Below are 11,923 nucleotides of genomic sequence, written 5' to 3'. Positions count from 1 at the left end.
GCATCTGCAGGGGACTTGGTGTTCCATGGCATATAGTCACGACTTGACTCCCAGTACTACATGACCCATACCCATGTCATAACGACAAAAAATGACAGCATTCCAAAAAGGGACAGGAATAATAATGCCCAAGAACTATCTGAATGATAAATATGGCTCAAGGTTTAGAAAACAGCACATGTTGAAATTAAGAGTTCTTTAGCTTTCTTCAACTTCCTGGAATTTTTAAAACTCTGAATGGTTTTCCGGAGTCACTCCACACAGTCCTCAGCTCCCGAGGTCCCCATGCTCCCGGGGATGCGTGGCGGCTCTCTCTGAAGCACACTGACGCCCCTGTCCACGGATCATGCTCGCCTTCCTGTTTTTCCTCTCTCCTTCAGCTGTCATTCCTTCTCAGTTTATCATCATCATCGATAAAGCCTGGAGGTAGCTTGTCTGCCATAAATACTTATCTGATAAAGATAGGGGAAAGCCTTTTGGAACAAGACCAGGTGGCTTGTCCTGTCCTTTATTTGCCTGGGGAAATGTGAGGATTTGTAATCCCTATTGCTAGAGATTTCTGGTCATTTTGAAGCACCATTAAAATGATTATCAAAGCTTTAAATTCAGCAATGAAACACATGATTCTCTTAATGACAAGGTCAACTTAATTGGGTGTCTGTCCTAAGTGAAATATTGCTCATAACTGGCATCCCCAATGCAGTTTAACATAAAATAATATAAGTTGGAATTTTAAAAAGGCAGGATATAGAAAATGAAACTGAATAATATCCCTCTGAGTTTTGTAGCATAGATGACAAGTAAACACAACTAATCAACAATCTTTATCAATTAAACATATTTTAATTAGTCTTGCCCTAGAAGGCAAATCTGACCCATATCATTTCCAACCCCATCCTTTAAAAAAGACTTACTTAAAATATGTTCACTTGACTTCTCATTTCTTTTTATTATGACTAAGATCTTATGACCTTGCACTTCACTCACTTGTTTCTTGTGTCCTTGTCTGGAAAGAATCGGAGATATTTCTTAAGTGCTGTGATCCTGTTTACTGATAGAAATATTAAATATGTTAGCAAGCTCTCAGTCCTACCAGTGCATTTAATACTCATCTGCAGATTTGTAATACATTTGTACCTAGTCCTAATTATTTTCCAATACTTACTGGGCCAGGAATGTTTCAAACTGCCGGTGGTAAAACCACATTTTCACTTACTCTTCCTCTAAAAATTGTAAATACATGGCACAGCAGAAGCCCTCCCTCCTGACCTCCGGGAAACTGAATTAAATAGCACTTGGCACCAAACGTTCCATGTGTATAATCATTATGGTGGGCTCCGTGCCAATCCCGGTTGTGCACAACCCCCAGTATGCAGTGTTAAGGAACGACAGGGATGGCACGCATCCCATTGAAGAATTAATTAGTGGACCGCCTGGACTCATCAGAATGGTAAATAATTATCCTCTGACAAACTTAGTCAGATGTTAGAAAAAATTGTAGCTTGACTTGATATCAATGGTCACAATTTATTATAAAAAGCTTCTGGTAGCTAGATTTTCACATTCGACTTGATGGATGCCCCAGTTGGGTGGTGAGCCATCAATGTCACCCTCTCCTGCCTACAGGCATCCCCAGCCACCCAACCTTCCATACCTCCCCCCAAATTCCTGGGCCAGCTTTTCCTCTTCTTCAAATTGAATACTGGTACCATAAGGATGTGCCCACGCATTGAATGATTCAAGATACTGACCTGCCTTGTTCAGCATCGTTTTAATCCTATCTGTGGCTTCAGAACCCAAGGACAGCTTCCTGTCATCTATCCCCATCCTTGGCAAAGGCAGAGATTTCTCAAGTGTCTGTTATCCTCTTTCTTCATGACATTAACTGAGGTCAGGAGATAACGCTTGGGACTACCTGATGGACAGTTGGTTCGTTTACCTACCTAAGTTAGAGATGGGTGGGAGAGACTCCCTAGAAATGTTTCCTCCTCAACGCTTTCAATTGGACAAGAAATGCAACCCAATACCTTCCCAGATAGTTGGCATCCTTATGTTTTGCAACAATAAACTGGGCCACTTGAAGTAACTTGAGGAATAAAACAAAAAGGCGAGTATAATTATGACCGAGACTTTGATATTAGAAAAACACACATTAAAAAACTGAATAGGTCCGGTGCTTTTTTGCTTAGGGTCATCCTGGAGGCTCATGCAGCATAGACATGTGACAGGTATAGCTCTGGGTGATACGGTACTGAGAACGACGCTCTTACCCTCATATCAAAACACCTCAGGTGCTCATGGGGAGAAGAGTGCAGTATACTTTCCCCCAGGAGCATAACGTGGTGTTTACAAAAATATGTTTTACAGTGTGGCAGACGTTCTCTTTTAAATTTGATACAACAGGGGTGATGGGAGACATGGGAAGGTCATCTGAATGATTTTTACCTTGGCAATGTGCAACAGTTCTTTTGTCCCCTCAAGCAGCTGGACATGAAAGCATCCCACTTGTTGACATGTTGCCCTAAGTAATTGATGCACTTTAGACATTACTAACCTGAAACACAAAGTTTCCTTTACTGACATTCGCCTAAATTAACCACGGTTGGCAAACTGTAGCTCGCAAGCCCACGTGGCTTTTTGGCCCCTTGAGTATGGCTCTTCCTAAGCCTTAGGAGTACCCTAATTAAGTTAATAACAATGTACCTACCTATATAGTTTAAGTTTAAAAAATTTGGCTCTCAAAAGAAATTTCAGTCATTGTACTGTTGATATTTGGCTCTGTTGACTGATGAGTTTGCCGACCACTGGCCTAAAACATCCCTTTGTCTCAGGCAGGAGTGCTCTCACTGTTCAATCTTCTCTTAGGAGCAAAGAATTTAAAAAATAATGTCACCCAAGATGGTGATAATCACACAAAGGTAACGTAATCCTTGAATCGGGAATTGTAACTATCTCTTCCATTTTTGGATTAAGGACTCCTTGGTCCTACACAGGAACCACGTGATTTGATACATTTTTTATATATACAGAAACAGAAACACCTGACTCAACCCTCCACCCTTGGGAACAGGAAAATCTGTTGCCTTGTAGAGGTGGTCTTTTACAAAAAGGTCAAATAAAATTGTTCTGGAGACTCTGGGAGACTATAAGTAGCTCCTTAAGATAGGGAGCTACTTATAAAGGTGAGTTCTCTCTGCAGTTGTCTCCTTGCTGCCTCCGTGTAAGTTAGGTAACTCCATATTCTCCTCCTTTGCCTCTCCTCTGCTTCACTCCCCTTTAACTCATGCCCCCATTCTCACAAAGGCTTACAAGGACTTGAGATGTGCAAGAAACTGAGATATGCAAGTAAAATTTTTATCCTATATAATAAAAGGCTAATATGCAAATAGACCATATGGCAGAACAACCAAACAACTGGTTGCTATGAAGTGCACTGACCACCAGGGGGAGATCACGGAATATGGTTGGCGTTGGCCATAGCAGGATGGTGGAGCAGGTGAACGGGGGCACCAGACCAAGGTAGGGCACCGGTGGCTGTCATCGGGGCGATCCTCTTGTGGTTACTGAAAAATCTTTGCTCACCTGCACCACGATCCCGCCCAGCACTCACACCTGCTGCTAGCGCCGGCCCCGCTCGCACCCTCTGTGAGCACCGGAGCCATCACTCACACCTGCTGCCAGTGCCAGCGCCGGCCCCGATCGCTCTGTGCCATCAATGGGTGTGAGTGGCAGCTGTCAGCCCTGATTGCCCCTCAGGGCTTCTCCACCTCCTCCTGCTCCTGAGGGATGATCAGGGCCACCTCTTACACTCACAGCCGGTGCCAGAACCGCTGCGCACACCTGTTGCCAGAACCCAGCACCGGTCCTGATCTCTGGGTGCTGTCAGTGGGTGCGATCAGCAGCTGCTGGCCCTGATCTCCTCTGAGGGCTTCTCCACCTCCCCCTGCTCCTGAGGGGTGATCGGGGCAGCAGCCGCTGCTCACACCAGTTGACAGCGCCAGCCCCGCTCGCACACCAACTGCTGGCACCGGCCCCAATCTCTCTGCGCTGTCAGCAGGTGCGAGCAGGACCTTCGCTGTCAGCATGTGGGAACAGCGGTGGCGGGAGTGGGGCTGCCAGCAGACAGAGGAGCAGAGCTATGGGGGAGGGGCCAGGCAGGGGTGCAGAGGATGGGCCGAGACCCACCCCTGTGTCTACTGCAGCCTTGTGGCCCACAGCTCCTTTGAAGGTGTACAAATTCGTGCACTGGGCCCCTAGTGTAAAAATAATGATGCTTGAATGGAAGAAGGACTAGGCTTCACAGAGGCAGCATTCATTTGTGTGTACTGCCTTTGGAAGAGCAGGCAAAAGACTGGTTGGGGGAACAAGAACCTTCAAAATGGTTAGAAGTTAGGTGAAAGTGTAGTCCTTCATGGGGGAGAACTCTGGGGTAATTGTTTTTATAATGATAAGTAGCTGCCTGAAAAAAACATACAAAACAAAACAAAACAAAACAAAACAAAACAAAACAAAACAAAACAAAACATGCCATACAATGTCTCCAGAAGACCTAACAGGCAAGTGGATGGTGATTCTGCTTTGAAACATAATTTGCACTAGTGGCATACATTTTAAAAGGCAAGATATAGAAAAGCTAGGAGATATTTGATCTTCATAAATTCTCTTAAGGCAGTAAAATCTGAATGAGGTTAGCAGATTTTTTTATATATATATATTTTATTGATTTTTTACAGAGAGGAAGGGAGAGAGATAGAGAGTCAGAAACATCGATGAGAAAGAAACATCGATCAGCTGCCTCCTGCACATCTCCCACTGGGGATGTGCCTGCAACCAAGGTACATGCCCTTGACCGGAATCAAACCCGGGACCCTTCAGTCCGCAGGCCGACGCTCTATCCACTGAGCCAAACCGGTTATGGCCAGATTTTTTTTAAAAGCAAAAAAACAACAACAAAAACACGAGCAAAAGCCATCACAGAAAAGTTCTTGTTGACGGAACAGTAGTTAGTAGATCAAGAGACGGTATACAGAGAATGCCTGCTCTGGCTGAGAGGTTGGAGGAAGGATATTTAGAGGCTTTCTAGCTCCCGAGTCTTGATTGTCACATGGAAGGAGCAAGCTCAATATGGTACAAGTTATGGGTCCTTTTAGGATAAAAGAGCAGAATAAGAACGGAACAATGGCATCCAAGCTGAAGAAAGTAAGACATTTTGGATATGAAGCATAACACTGATAATTGTAGAGGATTCTTCCTTTTTACCTTTTTCCCGTTTAAACCCAACCACATTTAGAGAACCGTTTACTGAGACTAGCATTTCACCAGCTCCAGTCCTGGAATCTTAATAAATGGGTGAATGACGCATTGGGGATTATGTAGTGATATACAGCTGTTGGTTACTTACTGGGACTTTCCCCAGTTACGAACAGAAATGACTATACTCAAAGTCATAGCCCTGCTTAAAAAGAGACAAAATGGATGGTCCCTATGGATTTAAAAAATGCTTTTCATTTACACCTTTATATTAACATTTCTTACCCAAGGGTATAGTGAAGAGTATTTTTTTTTTTTTAATGATTACAAGCACTTTGAACTCTAATGATTCTTATAAAATTAAAGTCTTTGTCAACCATTTTAAAGATTCCTCAATGGAAATACAGAGTGCAAAAGCACCATCTTGTGGCCAGAAGCAAGAAGTGCTTTAAGCCAATCTGAGGCATAAATAACTTTTTTTTCACACATACTTTGTATGAAATATTTGTCAAGTGTAATTTTAAGCACGTGGTAACTTTCTCTAAAACAGATGGCTAACTAACTTAATACAATTTAGAAGTGAATATATCGTTAACACATTTGTATACAGATATGATTCAAGATTACAAATCCCAGTTACATATAGGTTGAAATTCCTTAGTCAAATTTAAAATAAAAATTGCCGAAACCGGTTTGGCTCAGTGGATAGAGCGTCGGCCTGCGGACTGAAGGGTCCCAGGTTCGATTCCGGTCAAGGGCATGTACCTGGGTTGCGGGCACATCCCCAGTGGGAGATGTACAGGAGGCAGCTGATCGATGTTTCTAACTCTCTATCTCTCTCCCTTCCTCTCTGTAAAAAATCAATAAAATATATATTAAAAAAAAATTTAAAATAAAAATAGAATTTATTTTTAAGAAATAGTAAATTTGTGTTTCATTCATGAAACTTTGCCTATAGATCATTTTAAATTAAAAAAATATAGTCAATTATTTTTCCAGTAGGAAGTGGCAATTTTTATCACAAAATTAATATAAATTGAGTTTTTAAAATACTAGTCTTTGTATATGGCAAATTTTGTTTGTGGTGAAAAAAAGAAAATGGGATGAGTTAATGATTCAAACAGCAACATATATGTTCACAGAATTTTAAAAATATAAAAAAATAATATGGGACGCTAAGCCATGGAGTATTTTCTATTTTAGCAACACTGAGCATCGTCTGTCTTCTTACACACGGCAACTTCATCACTATTTTATCATTGCTCCATTTCAGAGGTGGGATAATCAAAACACAGGGGGCTCAAGTAACTGTGCCAAGTTTACAGAGCTAGAAAAAGCAGAAGCCGAATGTAAATCAAGAACTCAGGCTCCACCTCCTCATTCTAGCATTTTTTTCAAACCCCAGCCCTCAGGGGTAGCTTGGCTGGCTGCACCAGAATTATCAAGATACATCTCCAATCCCTGGAGATTCTGATTTAGTCAATTGGCTCTGAAGTCCAAGATCCCATTTGTTAAAAAAAAAAACCAACACTTCCTGTGATGCTAGTGAGGAACACCAGACTATTTAAGCTAAACGTAAAAGACAAAATAATTAAACAAAGAAGACAAAATTGAACATCAGTGAATTCTCCTTATTGTAGCTGTCAGTCTTAGACTATCTCAATTCATAACTCCACTTCTTCAAAATCTACCACTAAACATGTTACTGATAAATTCAACTCTTCAATTTCTCCTTCTCTATATTGTTCTGGGTGCTCTAGATATTTTGTCTTGTTTAAATCATGAGAACATATACTAATCTTTATTGTAAGTTCCATTTACCCAACTGATTCTCACAGAATGCTTTCATTGATCGTTATGCATGTCTTCTATCAGTAGCTAACCTATGGTTGCAACTGAGAAACAAGTGTAGTTCCAACATGAATGTAGTTGGTATCTTATTTAGGATAATGTGTACGATGAAAGCAAAAAAGAAGACATATGTTGAATTTCATTCATCAATGAGTGACTTTTTGCTGAATTTGATCATTGTTTTCAAATGCTAGAAGAATAATTCCTCAGTCTTTGAGCTATTTGCAGTTGCAATCATGATACACTTCTATTTATTTATTTTAAATATATTTTTTATTGATATCAGAGGGGAAGGGAGAGGGAGAGAGAGATAGAAACATCAATGATGTGAAAGAGTCATTGATCGGCTGCCTCCTGCATGCCCACTACTGGAGATCAAGCCCACAACCTGGACATATGCCCCTGACCAGAACCGAACCTGGGACCCCTCAGTCTGCAGGCCAACCTCTATCCACTGAGCCAAATCAGCTAGGACTCATAGTACACTTATAGATTTAACCTGTAATGTTAACATTTACCATCACTTTCTTAAATCTAGAAATCAACAAAACAATAAATTGAGCCCTACTTTATATGTCATCAGTATGTGGAAAGAATATACTACTATATGTTATATATTATTTCCACCCTATAGATATCCCTGACATAAATAACCTCAAAAGCATAGGTAGTACTAAAACATATAAAAATAATTCACAAGTGTTAAGTTTTGAGTATATATAACCTTTGGTGTTAACATGATCTTTGAAAGTTTATATGATTTAATTTTAATGATAGTGTTTAGTGACCAGACTTCCCAATTCCTGAAAATTTAACAGTTGGCTCTTGCAACCCAGTTTAAGTACGTTCCTGCACACCTCTGATTATTCATATTTTTTAGAAAAGAAAACTTTGTAATACAAGGGATTACTTTATCCTAAGTCAAAATGAAAGGCAGGCCGTGATTCAAACCCAGATCTCTCAATTCCAGTTGGGACTCTTTCAGTTGCTGTGCTGCCGATGATCCCTGACCACTTGAGCAGTTAATGAGCTCTTGCTTATATGTTGCTTTAAAGTATTTTCAACCATATTTATGTGTGAAGTTTTATTCTTCTCTTATAATTTGAATTTCATGTCATTTTTCTTCTGAAGTCTTCTATAATATCTGATATATATTTTTAGCATAAATAAATGCTCAACATTTTGTTACCTGACAAAAATAAATTAAATTAAAGCTGGCTTTGTGTTCAATTTCAAGTTGGCCTTTAGAAACTAACTTAAAGTTAGCTTTAGATCTAACACAGAAATTATGTTGTTGTGTTTTTTGAACCCATTCTAATTCTAGGATTCTTTTTGGTACTTATATATTAACTATTTTTCTAAAAGAGCAGGAAGTTTATGGACTTTAGAACAAAAGGAATTTATCAAAACAAAATATTTTATCATCACAAATTTCACCCAGAAATAAGAGAGGTAAAGGAATAGTAAGAAAGAGAAACGGGGGGAAAGGTGTTGTAAAAGAGAATTTAATATTTTCTCAATTGAAGAGAATTCAATTTAATCTAATTTTTCTAAAGTACATGTGAATTCAAAAAATAATAACATTTTTCAGTGAAAGAGTACTTAAGCCTTGCTTACAGAACTTTGATCTTTTCTCACTTATATAAAATGTGAAAGATAAACTTTCTGAGTGGTAATGGTAGGTGTAAAATTTTATCTGCACTTTTATTTGGTTATGGAAAGTTGTCTTAATAAATGTATTGTAAATTTAAATTTTAAAAAAGTTAATGGGAGATGATATTTTTGAAGGAAATTAACCAAAAGCTATTCTTGTCTGTATTTGATGGGTAGCAAAAGGACATAAATATTAGCACACCAATATAATCATCAGAATTGTTTGAACCATAATTTGATTATTTCTGGCACTTAAAGTTGAAAATACTGAACAGTAGTTAAATATTGAAGTGGGTGGCAATAAGAATGGCCTTAAATATTATAAGATGTAATATTATGAGAAGAACACTAAAAGTTTTCCCACCCACCATTAACAATATTCCTAGTCTTCATCAGTCTAGCACAGTCGCCTACATTTCTATAACCACACAGAAAATTCATTTACTCTGATCTTTTCTCTTTCTTCCTTTTGATTCAAACTGGCCTTGTCCAGCCTAGGAGAACCCTGGCTCATTCACCTCACTCTAGCACATCCACACCCTAAGCATTAAGCCCTCAGGACAATGAGGTTCTGGTCAGCATCAAATAATCTTAGAAACAAACCCTGAGGTCTGTTGACCATAGAGACAATTTTGGTTAAACTAGAAATAACATCTAGGCCTCAGTTGTGTTAGGCAGAATAATCCCAACGACCACACCCTTGTGAAATCTGGCGAACAACAGGACCAAATGCAATGATTAACTACCCTTTACCCTAGTGCAGTGATGGCGAACCTTTTGAGCTCGGAAAGTCAGCATTTTGAAAAACCCTAACTTAACTCTGTGCCGTGTCACATATAGAAATTTTTTGATATTTGCAACCATGGTAAAACAAAGATTTATATTTTTGATATTTATTTTATATATTTAAATGCCATTTAACAAAGAAAAATCAACCAAAAAAATGAGTTCGCGTGTCACCTCTGACACACATGTTATAGGTTCGCCATCACTGCCCTAGTGTCAACCAATCAATGGAGACCACAACCCTAACATACCATGATTAATGATTTTTCTCCTATATAACCCATCCCCTAGGAACCATCGGAGAGCGAGGTCTTAGGAATAACAACTCACCTGTGACTCCAGGTTTGGCACCATCTATATATATAAAAGCCTAAGCGAGCAAATGACCTAATGACCGGTCGACCGGTCACTATGGTGCGCACTGACCACCAGGGGGCAGACACTCAATGCAAGAGCTGCTGAGCTGCAGTGACTTGGCAGTGGTTGTTCTCAGGTGAAACACCCCGAAACCAGAGAGGAGGGAGCCTGATTCCTCATGGGGCTGCACAATTCCATCTTTGGCTGTGGGTTATGTTGTTACTGGGGCACTGTCGGCCCAAATCTGGTTTACTGAACACTTGTATTTGCGTTCCACACCCTGTATGATAGCAACTTTGCAGAGTGCCCTCTCGCACTCCGGGACCCCTCAGGGGATGTTGGAGAGTTGGTTTCAGCCCGATCTCCACAGGCCAGGCTGAGGGACACCACCTGCCAGAGGGAACCCGCTCACTCTGCAGACGCCAGGGAGGAACTGTGGGAGGTTGGCTCCAGGGTATGTCCAGCCCATCTCGCCCAGTCCCACCCCGCCGGCCACCTTCTAATTAATTTCCTTTCAATGTGCACAAATCCATGCACTGGGTCACTAATTCTCTTATAAATGAGCCTTTACTTTCTTGCCACAAACTCCTGTTCCCATTTCATTGGGCTTTGATGTGTGCAGGTAAATGAACCCCTTTGGTTCAGTAACATTTCCATATAACTCTTTCAGGTATTTCAGAAAGATAACACATTCAAGCCAAGTTGTTATCATGCATTAACACCCGAAATTACTTTACCATATTAGCTGGTCACTTTCAAGAAACTACTCAGAAAAAAACCAAGTTGTAAAGAACTAGAGTAAAGGAAATGAAAGTCTATAAAAGTCAGATATATGGAAAATTGCCAAAATCTATGAAATGCCACAGTGGGGGCAGGGGGGGGCGGGATATTGAGGAGACAAAAGGAAGCTGGGTAAGAGGGGTGGGACCATAGAAGAGGAAGTAGAACCAGAAACCCAACTAGGTGAAGTTACTAAGCCACCTCAACTGGGCAGGGAAGGAAGGGCACTCATGAGAAAGGCATTAACTTTAAAATGTATGGATGTTGCTAAGACAGGCAGTGTGCAGATAACCAATCACAAGGCAGTAAGGTGCATAAACCAATCCAAAGGATATTACTAACAGGCAGAATTCTTTGAAAAGACCAATTAGGAACTAGCAAAACTACCCACACCCTAAATTAAAAGGCATGCCCATCCTCTTGCCCCCTCTCTTCTCTGGGGCATGCAATGGGTTCCTTCCTGTGGCTGGGGAGCACGTCCCTGGGTCCATGTGACATATGGTCGTGTGGGCCTCCACACATGAACTAAGAGACTTTTATTAGCTTGGTACTAAACTACTCCAGTCTGTAACATGGAACGGAGCCCTAGACACTAGCCTGCTCTTGGAACCCCAGCTACACCTTTTCCAGGACTAGCTTCTCCCAATAAACTTTGGTTCCATTAATCGTTTTTATCCATGATTTTCTTCTTCAACTCCATGGGACATGATCCCGGGAAGAACTTGGGCTTGCAGTGTGAGTATCAATATGACAGCCGACAAGTATGATAAGGGTTTCAAACAGAAACAGGGCAACACTAAAAATGGTGCTAAAGTGATAAGATACATAATTTTTTACAAATTGTATTTCCCTGAAAGAAACATTATGAAAGCCAAAAAAAAGTTTAGGTCTAAAGTTCACACTTCATTCAACTTAAGTTAAATACCATTGATTAAAAATTGTTCAGCTAGAGGTTATTTCTAATTCTTCTTAACTTTTGTTTAGTTAAACAAATCAATTCGATTGAGATTATATAAATGTATTTAAAAATATGTTTTTTAAAGTACTGGAATGAAAGTAAGTAATTAATCTTAGTTTCAACTTAGCCATTAACTGTACTTGATATCCATAAATAAGCTCCTTAGCCTCTCTGGGTTTGTCCCTTTATCAATAAAATGGAAATTTTAGACTAATTAAACTCAATGATTTTCCTGTTATTCTCTCCCATCCTTCTGGTTTATTATAAGAAAACATCAGAAATCATTTC

This window comes from Myotis myotis, unplaced genomic scaffold (assembly GCF_014108235.1).
Source record: "Myotis myotis isolate mMyoMyo1 unplaced genomic scaffold, mMyoMyo1.p scaffold_m19_p_8, whole genome shotgun sequence".
In the NCBI taxonomy this organism is placed as follows: Eukaryota; Metazoa; Chordata; class Mammalia; order Chiroptera; family Vespertilionidae; genus Myotis; species Myotis myotis.
This window is presented reverse-complemented; position numbering follows the sequence as displayed.